General features: G+C 40.5%; 1 long non-coding RNA gene across 1 annotated transcript in view; it reads left to right on the forward strand.

The window, feature by feature from the left end:
* LOC115576201 (uncharacterized) overlaps window positions 1–14,772 on the forward strand; it is a 24,727-nt gene extending 9,955 nt beyond the window's left edge. The window contains exon 3 of the long non-coding RNA XR_003982792.1: window positions 14,503–14,772. This is a non-coding gene — a long non-coding RNA (uncharacterized LOC115576201). The remainder of the gene's footprint in view (window positions 1–14,502) is intronic.

Below are 14,772 nucleotides of genomic sequence, written 5' to 3' on the forward strand. Positions count from 1 at the left end.
ACAAAGAGGAGAATGATGTGATGGGAGGGAAAAAAAAGTGGCAGCCACAGGAGATGAGCGGGGGAAAGAGGAGCTGACAGAAATGACTGAGAGCTCAGGCCGACATCAGTAAAGGATCCATCATATTAAATCCTCCACAGTTAAATCTAACATGTTGCAATTATGAGGGTCTAATCAACCTCTGACTACCCTTTATTCTCACTCCTGATGTCTATTTCTGTTGCAAAGAGGTCAATTAAGTGTAATTACACTGAAGTTAATTCTCAATCTAGTTAACAGGCTGAAAAAGAGAGGATGCAATTATAGTTTTCTCTTTTAACGTTCAAGGAAATTCAACTTATTTCCTCTCGTCCCTTTCTCTCTACCTTCCTCCAACACGCACACTGTCCCAACCCCCATGCCAGTCCGAGCAGCCTGAAACGAGGTGCGTGTGTGAATGTGTGTGTGTGTGTGTGTGTGTGTGTGCGCGCACGCTCAGAATGTTCTGGTGCAAAGGGGGGAAGGGGTGTGTGTGTGTGTGTGTGTGTGTGTGTGTGTGTGTAGATTGTCCTGGCATGCTGCCAGTCTCTCTCAGTCTCTCATTACCGGTGTGTGTGTGTGTACGACAAGTGTGCGTAAGTGTGTGTGTGCGTGTGAGTGCACAACGGGGGCCTGGCAGCATGACGGGCGTCACCAAGGCAACGCCAGAGCAGGTTCCAGATGCAATGCATCATATTTCTACAGGAAGGTGCATAAACATATGCGCACATGCACACACAGGGACACACACTCGCATTAAATGGGCAGCGGACCTTTGGTTAGCCATGCAGATTAGTTTTATCGTGATGGAGGGACTCTCATTTAAATATTAATTCTTCCTTTTATTCTGCTCCGTACTCAGATGGATGATTTGCCGCCTCGAGCCAGAACTCATCCTGGACATGCGCACGGGCGCGCGTCCAGGATGAGACACACACACACACACACACACACACAGTTCACTATCCACAATCCACAAGTGTTTCAGAGAGACCTTTACTTTTACTGTTGCACTTCTATGTTAAAGGAATAGTTCAAAAATTAGATAAACTACACCTCGTGCTCAGCTGAGAAGACTGATACCACTCTTACTTTTGTCTGTCAAAGTTCCATGAAGTCATACATACCTTCATAACTTTACTTAGTGAATTTAGAGAAAGTGGGTCATGTTTTATGGAGAACATTTTTTCTGGTTTTCCCTCTGCTGCCTTCAGGCTGCTCTGACCAGATCATTTTAGTTATTGCTAAAGTAACTGCTAACAAATGTGCTGATAACCAGCAGCTTCTCCATAAACAGCTCCGGATGGTGGAACACTGAGGTTCGTGGATGACAAATACTGGTTGCTTTGTTGCTAAAGTAAGTGCTAACTGCTGTTAAATGTAATGTTAGCTGGTTAGTTCAGTAAACTGTTCTGTTTGCTGACTCAGCTCCGGGATTGCCAGGAGCCCAACCTGGCAGGAAAACAACCGTTTTACCGTATTTCCGCTGTGCCGGCCATGATCGCGGGTAGCTGCCAGTCCGAGGAGAGGCAGCGTTGGCGACTTGGTGGTCAGGGGCATGGCTTACATTCCGCCTCTTTTTACTGGAAACTGCTGAAGCAAATAGCACTCCAGTTGGAGGTAAATCATAGCATAAAGAGTGAAACTGGAATGCTTAGACATAACGTGTTAATTAGTGCGCCGTTTCTATTCTCGCTGCCGGCTCCAGGTTCATTTTGAACGCACAGATCCATGCATGTTTAGAAATGTCTTTTTTCTTTAATCATCTCATTGTAGTGAGGAGATCGTTTTTACAGAATGAACTTTACAGAGCAGAGTTGTGTGGGCTTATTGGGTTTCCTTCTAACACCTCCTGCATGATTCATCCGCACAAACCACGAGCAACTGTAACAGTCGTGATTCATTGACAAAGACGCAGCTACACAACGTGAAGGTAACGCAGTTGCGAATGGTGGTCAAATTTTAAAAGGTTTGTTTTTATTGACCGTGTTCAGCCATGCGAAAATTATGTGTTGTCTTCCTCTCACCCCTTTTTTTTTCTCACATCCTGTATCACTTTTAAACTGTTTCATCTCAGTACAAATTAGAAGCCAGGGTTTTTTATACGTCTATTTTTGCCGCTTTTAACTACGTAGGTGACATCCTAAAAATACACTTGTTGCTCTTGTGTGTTGCTCTCTCGTCTCCCTCGGGTGCATCTTCCTCAGTGACACACAGCAGCTCTAATGAGCCCTGGTCACTCTCCCTTTTGGGCCCTAACAGGGGTTGGACAGTGTGTGAGTAACAGTAAAAGTTTATATCATTGTGTGCATCCATAGGAATCCTTCTTTGTTTACACACGTGTCTGTGTGCAGAGTTTCTGTCTGCATGACTTATTCATGCCAGCGTAGAGTTACAGTTGGCCCAAACACAGACTAACATTTCCACAGCAGGTCCCTTCAGACTCACCAAGAACACATTTTCCAAACCACACATTAACCTGCAGAGAACACTTTCAGAGAGTCTCTTGTTTAAAACAACCAAATATTTGTATTAAGATTTGTGGAGTTAGTAAATGTCATATATGCACTCAGTCATGTAGCTGTTTAAAAACATATTGCCATATACTCAGCGCTGGTTTGAAAGAGAAATTACTTGCATTTCAGTATTTTCAGTTTGTCAACATTACCCACAAAGCAATTCACTCACTGAGTGACATCACTGGAGCCACAACAGGCTTCATAATACTTTTTCACTCATGCAGAAGTACTCCCCAATACCCTTAATGCTACCAGCTCAAGATTACATCAGCAGCTGCTAGCATAACACGACAGGATCTGTCGTTGGTTCAAGCGTGGGTAGTCTTTTTTAGCCAGACACTGAAAGCTCTGGCATCACCAATTCTCATTCTGGATATCCACCTGTTTCCTCAGAAGCCTATGGTGGCTGCCATGACAGATAACTACTTCCGTCGGTGGTTTTCTGTTTCCCGTTGCCTTGCAATTGCATGACTGACCGCCGCCGCCAAGCTAGCCCAAAACAACTAGCGTTATGTCATAAATGCTAAATTGTTTTTAAAATGAGCTCAGGTACAACATGTGCCGTTGTTGGTTGCCACAACAATTCAAGAAAATTTAAGGTTTTTTCAGAAACTCCTTGTGTAGAACATCAACAGCTTCAACAAACATATCCGTGCCCTGCGCCCTACACGCCATGCTGAGGAAGGAGGAATGGAGACTAGCGTGGCTCGTGGCTTTGAAACTAAAATATTCCTCGAAGAGAGTGTATGTTTGCTCCTTGCACTTCGTCGATTAAAAGCCCACAGAACTGCACCCTGATCCAGAGCTCTATCTGGGCTACGACCGACCTCCTTCCTTCCTTCAGCATCATCCAAGCTGAATGTTTAGCCTGACTGACGCGCTGGCTGGGCTCTACTGCTGCCTTCAGAAATATAAACTTGCTTTTTTTTTTCAACAGTACTTTCCCTATTTTGTTACTGTGCAGGTAGTTGTACGCTTCTGTGCTTTTGTAACTGCGTAATTCTTCGCCATCAACACCCTCAGAAAATAGAAGACAGTTAACTATGTCGATGTAGCTAACGTCGGGCCATTGCTTAATGTCACTTACTCACTCCGTGAGAACTGACGGGTGTGGCACTGTTACAGAACTGTCACTTTCTTTGTGTTAAAAGCCGGTTTTTAGAGCAAGCATGACCACTATGCTAGAATAAACACCGAGTTCAGCCAGTTCAACCGGAAGAGCAAAACCGACTAACGCTATGAACTATGGGTAAACTCGAGAAGTCAGGAAAAAGGTGGATAGGGAAGAAAATGCTCTGGTTTGTTCTTTAAACCAAATGGCTAAATCGCTGAAAAATCAAAGGAACGAGCTGCTAGCTTGTTTAGTTTCGTATCATTAGCGACCGGATTAGTGGTAAGAGTGACTTGTCTTTTTTAGCATGTTGGTTGCTAGCTTGAAGGTCGTCACTGACTGGATTTTGAAAAATGTTACATTTACATTGTATAAAGAAGAGGGGAATACCGCTTGAAATAGGAGCCCGACAATCAGCTTTATACCAACTGTCCACATCAGGTGAGTCAGACAACACAATGTGGGCGTCAGTGCATTGCTCTTTTTTAATATGTGAGAAACAACAAGCAAACTTAATAACCTCCAGTAACTAAATCATTTTCTAAGGTTTTTAAAAGGCTGTGCTGCACACTGCAACAGAAAACGTTCATCTTCATCAATACAAATCATCAATGACCATATGTATTTATTGTCATTAAACATGGTTGCCAGGAGAATAACCAACACTTTTGCATCTGTGACGCATTTCAGTCTGAAAAAAATCCTGCAAATACAGTATGTAGCCTCGTGCAAATGTTTTCTCAGTTGTTGCTTAGAAACAGAGGAAGCCACATCCAGTGAAGCCAACTTGAGTGTGCATCCCTTTATGTACGTGGCCTCACAGATTTATGGGCTATTAATGGGTTATGTATGGGTTTCTATGGCTCTCTCAGTTTGAGCACAGACTAGAAGAAGCCACAACCTTACACTGTGCAAAATAATAGCGATACAAATTAGGAGTAAATGCAAGATAACACAGCAAGTCTGTCTCCTTGCTTCTCTTTATTTCCACATGGTTTCTACAAACACATCGCAAAGATCTGACTTATCTGTGTGCTATTTTTTTTTTCATTTTTTTTTCTAGATAATAAAAACCTCCAAGAAAACTTGGGACACAATGACAAGGAGTTAACACTCAGACTCAACATTGAGGATTCAGGCGGTGCAGTTTCAGGTCTTCACATGATTTTTAAAAAATGTGTGGGAAGCAACAGGGCCATCAAGTCTCTACAGTCTAAATCTATACTTATTCCAGTGCTCTTACATCTGCAACTTAGTTCAAACTATTTACTTTTAAAAGATTGCTTCGTATATATTGTTGATAGTTCCCAGTGCGTTTTTGTATTGAATGTTTTAAGCATTTTTGGTATCTTAGTAGGTGTTATTAACAAGCAAGGTTAACCTGTCAAATAGCCTAGCTGGCTTCCTACAAAGCTCTACATATAAATATGTTAATATATATTCAAAATTGTAGAAAAAGTCACCCTTCACTCTGATTTATGATTTAAGTCCCCTATCCAGCTTTGAGGTCGGAGTGCATAGTGAAAAAACAAACCATAGCGACCTAATATTAATACGTGGCTAGCTAACGTTGTTAACAGTTATCTATCTACAATATACGTCGATATCTCAGTGCTTTTTATTCCTTTACTTAGTTAAAATACTTCACCCTTTGTATGTATTGTTAAAGGTTTACCATTTGTCTTTGTGTATTGTGTTTTAAACATTTTTATCTTTTAAACAGATAGATAACCGGTAACAATGTTAGCTAGCCACATGTTAACGTTAGGTCACCGTGGCTTGTTTTTATACTAGCTCGGAAAAATTAAACTGAGGTTGGAGCAGTGAAACACCAACCTCATTGCCAGATAAATCAGAGAAAAGGTCACTTGTTCCAGTATTACTCATATATGCAGAGCCTTTTAGGAAGCCAGCTAGGCTAGCTAACAGGCTAACTCTGCTTGTTAAAAACAAATGGTCAAAATTGCTAAAAACACTATATACAAAAACTAAAGGTAAACTTTTAGCATTATATATAAATATATACATAAAGTTGCTGTAACAAAAACAATTTCCCCCCGGGGCTCAATAAAGTATTCTGATTCTGATTCTGATTCTGATAAAGTGAACCATGAAAAGTGAAGTAACTCTTTTACGGATTAAATAGAATTGAGATAACGATATACTGTAGATGGGAGAAATGTCGCAGTAAATACTGAGAGCTGTCAGATCAATGTTGAATGAAATATGACTCGCTTCAAGCGTAGTATTAGAAATTATTGAAATCACTTCCTGAATTTTTTGTTCTCGAGTTCTAGTAAACTGCTATATGGAGTTATCTGGAGGAAATTATGCAAGATGTCAACGTACCTGAATCAGATCAAGTAAATATGTAATTAAGATAGACAAGATAGATTGATAGATACATACTTCTTTCCAGGCTCATTAATAGTTTACTTTGAAAATAAATGAGAACCTGTATACGTGGGTACATCTATAATGTCTGTGTGCGGGCTCCCCTCCCCGCCTCTGTCGGATCCTGGCCCGGTGCCAAATGGCAATTGGTTTTCATTCTACCAGAAACAAAAGACCAGTGATGACAGTCAGAGTGAGAGAGTGTGTGAGCGTGCGAGCAAGTGAGAGAAAGACAGACAGAGGGAGAGAGAGAGAGAGAGAGAGAGTGAGTGAGAGTGAGAGTGAGGTATAAAAAGTGAAAGAGAACGAGGGGGTGACAGGGGGAAGGGCCTGTGCAGATTTCACATCTCAGTGAGCACAGAGGACAGAGCGAGAAATGACTGGAGATTAGAAATGGAGAGCGTAAGAGAGAGAGAGAGAGATGTAAGGACACAGGGGAGGGAGGGTGAGATGAAGGTGAAGGGTTTTTTTTCTTCTTTTTTAAGTTAAGTTCGTTAAGTTTCTAATGAAGCTACTGAATGGCGAGCAGAGGAGTCATTCATCACATTCAGTAGTACCGAAAGAGCAATTAGACCCCGAGCTCCTCCAGTTTCAGGGCCGTATATAAGATATTTGTGACCCTGTTTACCAGAAGCATTTATTAATAACATTAGAGTTCCACTGAGACATGCACTGTAATCTGCTGATTTTACATTTTTGTGACATTGTTGAGAAGGAACTTATTCCCATTATAGACCATCGACTGTAAATATGATTTAAAAAAAACATTACTACAATGTTCTGACCTCTAAGAGCGCAGAGGTTATGTGCGGCATGTGCACTGTTTGTCTGAGTGGGAATTATTTCCAAACGTTATTTTCAATATATATGGATTTTCAATAAGCAGGAGCTGTTAGTAGTTGCAAGCCACCACACTTCACTGGCCCCAGTAGTTTGATAAGTCACTTGTAATTCTGCGTTGGCTCCACAACACCATTGCAGAATTATTTACTAGCATCGGCTGGCATTGTTTTCACCTTGCAATGCGGTTTTGGGTGTCATCAACACCTATTATAGGAAGGAGGAACAGAAGCAGTTTCGAGTACTGTGATTATTTTAACAGTCTGTCTGTCTGTGGACAGATATTGTCAGTGTATTTCAGATCAGAATAAAGTCAAAGTTAGGTGTGGCCCGACTCTCAAGTACTTAGCACTCATGTGATAATGTAGTAATGACTGCTGGGTCATCAGGGGCTGGAGTGTCAACACTTTGACAGGCGTCACGGGGGGGGGGGGGGGGGGGGGGGGGGGGTGTGACCTCATTGCAAGAACGTCCCTCTGGTTTTAAGTGTTAAGATTGATAGAGTTAAAATACTAATACTACTCATACTTATTAACTTTATTCATAGAGCACATATCCATCAAAAGTACAAAGGGCTATAAGGGCTGCATAGAGTGAAATAAAATACAGAAATGAGTGATTAAATATACAAGTAGAGCAGATTTTAAATCATAAATGATAAACAGAAATAAAGACCAATAAAATAAAGAGGAAAATCAGATCAGGATGTGCTCTCGGATAAAAGTACATTCAAGAGGACACAAACTCAGACAGCATTAGTTCCTCAGGCAAAGCTCCGTCCACTTTAGTTCTCATCTGGGTTATGCTTCCTCTTTTTTCTCTCTCCTCTCCCTTCTAAATGTAGAGCTGGTTTTTTACTGAGAAACGATGGTGTGGTGGTTTTCACTGTATTGAAGGGCGTCAGTGTGACGTCCCGAAGTTCAGCAGTAGCTGTAACTTAACGAGGCTCACACAGCAACACAGCAGCTGTGAGTGAAGCTGAGTCACTGCGCGGAGACGGCCGTTATGATGAGAGTTTTTTTCCAACCACCAAATACAAAAGAAAAACAATTATCGAGAAGACGGTGAACGTCGCTCACGGATCGAAAACAAGCACTACGGAGGCTTCACGCTAACATCCTGACGACTGCTGAGCTAACCACCATATTGCTAATTTAGACTTGAAAACCGTGATTAAGTGAACACTCCCCTTGATCTGATAGTCCATAACAGTAGGCTCAATTCATTAATTTAACTTCCTCCTAGTTTAAAGGTGTTATTGATACCATTCGGCCTTTAAATTCTAACCACTGGATTCACACCACAACACCTCTGTTGTTACAATCATCTGCCGCTAACTAGCAAACAGTAACATTGCTAAAATCGACCAACCAATCAATTAAAGCTTCACTGTCATTTGGCTGTACCAACAAAAGTAGTGTATCAAAAATGTGATTGCGTTTCTTTGGGATCCTATAACACAAACACAATAAACACACACATAATATATATATATATATATATATATATATATATATATATATATATATATATATATACATATATAGTTAACATTGCAGTCACGCTAACAGTGACAAAAATGGTTAAAATGACTCATTAAAAAGCATAATAATGTTTTTAAGGAAAACGTTAGCATGTAGCTAGCTCCCTACAAGCTCTGAAGATGTCTTATTTTCTTTTAAATGTCATCAATATGACCTTAAATGATTTAACTGGTACACAATGGATATTTTGCACCTCGTCTTGATGCTGCAATCTGAATATTTGTCTCGCACGTTAGAACCGTCAGCAGCAGCAGTATATGTCATCTTTCTAGGTCCGATCCTTCCCTCAAACTAATGTTAATGAGGAGCAGTAAGACTTGTCTCGCTACGCTTCAAAGAGACGCCAACCGGCTGATGTTGTGAGGCTCTGTCACCACAAGTGAGGCGATTCTTAACAGAATTTTACAGATATTTTTATTATCACACCATATTAGTTACAGTATCTTACTGGCACCAAAACCCCTATTATCTTCTATACATAATCCTCTTACGCTAAATCCTCTGTCTTGTCCTTGTTCATTTAGAGACACGAGATGAAATGTCAGAAGAGTGAAAGCTGATATACCGGGGACACATTTCAGCATTTAATCCATTTATCTGTGTTTACTGCTTTGTTTTAATTGGATCCCAAATGTGTTGTTGCTGTGATGATTTAATTTGGTTCTGGCTACATTTTAACAAATGTCTCTGATTTTTTACTACAATTTTAAATTTGTCTAATCTAATTCTACTACAGCAGGAAGGACACACACACACGCACGCACGGACGGAAAGAGAGTTTCTTTCTTCCCTCTCCATCTCCATATCAATGGCTGCAGGACAATCATCTAGCTGGTTCATACCAGGAGCCTGGTGGACACACACACACACACACACACACACACGCACACAGAAATTCAGCCTCTTTCTCACTCATTTTCTATCTCGTACTTCCTCGGCCCGACTCTTTCTTCTGTGTCTCTCACGCAGAAGATGGCGATACCACCTGAACAAAGAAATCCAACATACCACCAAACTTTTAATCATGATTTTTCGCTGTTAGGATGACATTTCATTCATCTTTCATTCACAACAGTTTACCACCGAACACCATTGCAGTAAAAAAAAGAAAAAGAAAGACATTAGGTGATGAGGTAATGAGGTCACGACAAGAAACAAGGTTTGTTGAGAAATTCAGACTCAGTATGGAACCGCTGCCCTTTATACAAAACTATAATATTCTGTGCATGTTGAGTTATAAAACACTGCTGGGTAACATGCATTTTAAACACACTTTTCTGCTTAAAAAGGCTCGAGAAGTCAACTGAAACCAATAATAAATTGTAGTTACAGCTACTTTCAAACATATTAGAACAGAGATGGAAGCACGGCAACATTACGGTATTAAACTGACTCTTTTTCTCATGATTTCATCCAACTGGAGAGTGTGACACAGAGCTTTTAATAGCAGGCGTGGAATGAAAACAGAAAACAGAATAAATCAGATCAACACTGCAGTATTTGTGTACTTTAACTGAATGAAGTGACTGATGAAAGTGTGTGACTGTTTAGCCGACTGTTTGCAGAAGGTATAAATTATTTACAGCAGGATTACTGAGCACCAAACAACACGCCGACTAAACCAAATAATGACTCGTTAATACAGAAAGTGATGTCAGTGTGGAAGCAGCTCGGCGTGCAATCAGTTTTCCGTGCGCGCGTGTGTCAGAATGTCACTCCTGCGTTATATTGATGACATGACGGCACGCCAATCTGCATAATTCCCACAGCCCACCCCCGCGTCCTCTCCCCCCTCCCCGCCGCATGTTAATGAGCCGTCGCCTTGGACACGCTAATTAAACAGAAAAGCTGCACACTCACCCAATCAGGTGTACAGAGGAATGTAGACATCACACACACACACGCACACACACACACACACACACACACTGGTAGAGCTTTTGCTGGGTGATGATGTGAGTACAAGCACACAAATGTACACACACACTAAAGAACATACACATAAAATGCTGGATAGTCAACCTGAATCATCTCTCTCTTTCATACTGGGAGGGCAAATATTTTATTCTAGGTTGTGCGTGTGTTCCTTCTAAGGGTGGACGGTGTCTTTCACACACACGCACAATCATAAATAAGGTGTCTAGACAGCACAGCCGCCAGTCTGCCCTCTGGTGAGTGTTGAACGTACAGATCAGCACAGTGACAAAGAGAGGGGGAGAGGGAGAGACAGGAAGGCCGGGGCTCTAATAAATATGCATGATCTGTGTCCTTCTTGAGGAAAGACTGATTCATCCCACACTGCCTTGGCTCGCAGGCCCTCACACACACACACACACACACACACACACACACACACACACACACACACACACATACCCCAGGCACATTTTAACCTACATACCACAACAAGAATATCCTTAAGAATCAGTCAGTTTATCTGCCTTCATCGTTCTGTTGAACCTCCTGTGATTTTAATCGTTCTCCTGCTTTGTCTTTTTAACACGGACATCTGTCTTCAGTCTCTAATTTCCAAACACCAAACAGTCTTTTAAAATGGGGAAAAAAGATTCTCGGACTATACCTCTGTTTCATTTTTCTTTCTTTTTCTTTCTTTTTTTTCCACCTATCAGCCTGTTGTACATGAAGTCTTGTCTTCTTCTGGCATCAACTTTCAAGCCAGCATGAAAGCAAAAATCCTTAAACTGCTCAGAAATGTTTTTGAAATGGAAATGTAAACATCTGCAATTTCAAAAAAAAATTAAATAATAATAATAATAATAATAATAATAATAAGTTTATATATATATATATATATATATGTATATATATATATGTGTATATATATATATATATATATATATATATATATATATATATATATATATAATTTAAAACAGCAGATATTTGACCTTTTACCACCACCAGATTGTCTAGCATCATTGTGCAATAATGTATACATTTAGTAGATAAATGACTTTGGGAAATTTGATCAGTATGACCGTTGGACTCGTTATGGACAGTTTAAAAACAAATGATCAGCAAACATCATGGAGCAGGACCAGAGATATCACCATGTTTATTCCACACATTCAACCTGGTGCCTAAAATACCCACAATGCAACTTGATGCCACTGAGTGACATCACTGGAAGCAATTTATCAGATTACATGCAGATTTCTCTGGAGCCGCGAAGTTTTACACTACTATTTTCACATAATATAGTAGGACTCCCCAGGACCTGTAAACACACTCTGATGTGTCAAATTGGTGGAGTTACCCTTTAAGTACTGCTAATGCATCTGTAAGCAGGGACCGCTTACAGCTAATGCTGCTTTTTGTTGGCGTCCATGAACCCAAGAGCAAGGACAGGGAAACAGTTTACCAGCTGGAAAATGTATAATCATGAAAAAATTGAGCTGATTTTTGAACGTGTACAGAGATTAAGTGGCCTGTACACTTTATCTTGGGTTGTGAGTTTCTGCAAGTTGTTTTCCATAATACACTGAATTTAACTTCAACCAGCGGCTTCCTCGAAGGCAAATTAAAAAAGAAAACTTTTGGAAAATGGTCAGCAGTAATGTGTTGTTAATGGGATACAACTTTTAATAACACCTGCACGCTGGAGAGGAGGGGAGAGGTGGGATTTAAATCTGTTCCTAAACTCAATAGGGCAACACTAGCCCTTGGCAAAGACACACACACACACCAACACACACACACACCCATACCCACACAAGCACATACACAGTCTGGGTAGCCTGAGATGCTCATTGTTATTCTGCACACAGTTGTGGTCACAGACAGGGCCAGGCAGGAGTGCACACACCCACACGCACACGCACACACATGCACACACACCCACACGCACACACACACACACACACACACACACACACACTAGAGCTCTGCACATGTTGTCAATGACACATTACAAATTCTAAATACCACACAAGATTAAGAAATACAAAAGCAGCACTAATTTGCATACACACAATTGCACACTCCACTACACACTCACACACGCACAAACACACACACACACACACACACACACACACACACACACACACACACACACACACACGCACGCACACATTCCCTCACTGCCAGAGTAACATCTGCCACCAATAGACCTCTTTCTTTCAAAGCTTTCCTGCTGGCACTTCATGAAACAGAGTGAGAGGGATAAATGATGCTGAGGGGCTGAAATATAGAAAAGTACACAACCGTATAGAAACATTTCCAAAACAAAGTGTGTGCAACAACAGTCTGACCTCACAGATCACCTACAGCATCAGCCACAGTGTCTGTGTGTTTTGTTTTGTTTTGTTTAGTAGTGTACTTCAGCCTGTCTGCACAATCAAAATCCAATCGAAGACGCCAAAGTCATTGAACTGTGACTTTGGACTTGTGGATTTTAATTTGGACTTCGGCTTTGATGCAACTGTTGGATCAATCGCAACCTGTATTACGCCGTTTCTCCACTAGAGGGCGTTAGACCCAATATTAGTGGCAGTGGTGGCTGACAGAGGAACAGCTTTTCCTCACTGGTTCTGACAGGGGGGTCATGCCACAGCTTAATAAAAACCACCGTGTCGCCTCCTGTAGCTCGTTGGGTTTGAGTCCTTGAGTGAGGCGCAATGATCTGCATGACGGTTCAGTGGCAGCTGACCTCTGACCTTCACAGATATCAGTAATTGTTTAATAAGCTGCTTATTTCTTTTTTCTCTCTAACACAATCAGTAAATAGTTAGTTGAACTGCAGTCAGCAACCAAATAAATATGAAATAAGCTGCACCTGTTGCTGAAGTTGAACTTTTTCTCTAGTATATGGGGACATGTTTTAAAATGTAAAAAAAAAAACACAGAAACACATAAACAACCAAAAACACATAGAATGGCTCCTTGCAGTTTGTCTGGTGTATTCCAGGTCTCCCGAAAAGGCCTAGATCCTAGTCTTTTCAAATCAATTTTGGATCTCTGGTCTTCTGAAGACACTGGACGAGCTGTATGGAGCCATTTCATTTATTATTATTCTTTTAATTCTCAGTTTTTTCTGCGTTTTTAAACAAGTCCCCATTGACTTCACATGTTTTGGAGAATACTGCAGCACTATTTTGCTTCGAAGCTCCAGAAATGTAAGAAACGTCTCCTGACTTCCCATCGGCAGAGTGGACAACGACTGAATTTTCATATTTGGGTAAACCTTTCCTTTAAGAACCTAATGAGGCTCTTCCACGTCATGTGAATTCCATATCATGCTACTTTAAATCTCTGCTTGACGACATTCAGATGAAAATGTTTTTTACTTCACTACATGTATATTACAGTAGCAGTTACAGGCTACTTATACTTCCTTAAATGTGAAAAATTAGCTTACAAAATGTATGTATTGTTACGATTTAAACTGACCAATAGTTAAAGACTATTATTTGGCTATATTTTAAAAGCTTTATACCTAGCTGTTTTACATATCATTGCATCAGTAATACTGATTAATTGATAATATTATATATATATATAATATTATTAATTATATATTCTATAGATACTTTTACTTTAAGTATCATTTTCAGATCACACTTAGTACTTTATGCAGAGCTTTTACTTGTAGTTGAGTACTTTAATTTTAAACAAGTAAAGGATTAAATGTCTTTTGCATGTCGTTTGACCACATTTTCTAGAACTTGACATCATTGCTTCTCAACCTGGCGTCTCAAGATCATTTCCAGCAGTAGCCAGCTGGTTGAGGAGGACAAAAAAACAAACCAACATATTTTAGACTGAGGGATAGTATTTACATTACATTGCATTGCCCGTATCAGTGCTATAATTGTCCTTGAAACTGATTTTGATTGACCAATTTTAATGAGTGTGTGTGCATGAGTTCTGATTGGTAACGGACTTCAACCCCCCCTTCCACCAATTTTCTTTTTTTCATTATCTCACATTCAGGGTAGCGGTGGTGCAATTTTTTCTGGGGAGTCTGATGAAGCAGATTTTGTTTGTGGTCTCTATAGCTCACTTTTCCATTTATATAACTTAAAGGTACATTATGCGATTTTGCTTTTCACAGCATGGGCTGCTTTCAGAATGATGTTTTTGATGGCTCATTTGGTAAAGACGCTGCGACATGCAGCCTGCTGAGACGGACTATGTGAAGAAAATCAAATCGAGGAGGAAAACAAGAAGTAAGCGTGACCAGCTGTGATATTATCAACTGCATTTGGTTGGAGTGACCTTGAATGCGCCAACATGGAAAGTGATGGATTATTAATCTCATTTCCCTTTTGCTGATTGGACATTGCATGTTTTCCCCCCTTTTATTTGCAGCTAAATGTCTGCT

This window comes from Sparus aurata, chromosome 23 (assembly GCF_900880675.1).
Source record: "Sparus aurata chromosome 23, fSpaAur1.1, whole genome shotgun sequence".
Taxonomy (NCBI): Eukaryota; Metazoa; Chordata; class Actinopteri; order Spariformes; family Sparidae; genus Sparus; species Sparus aurata.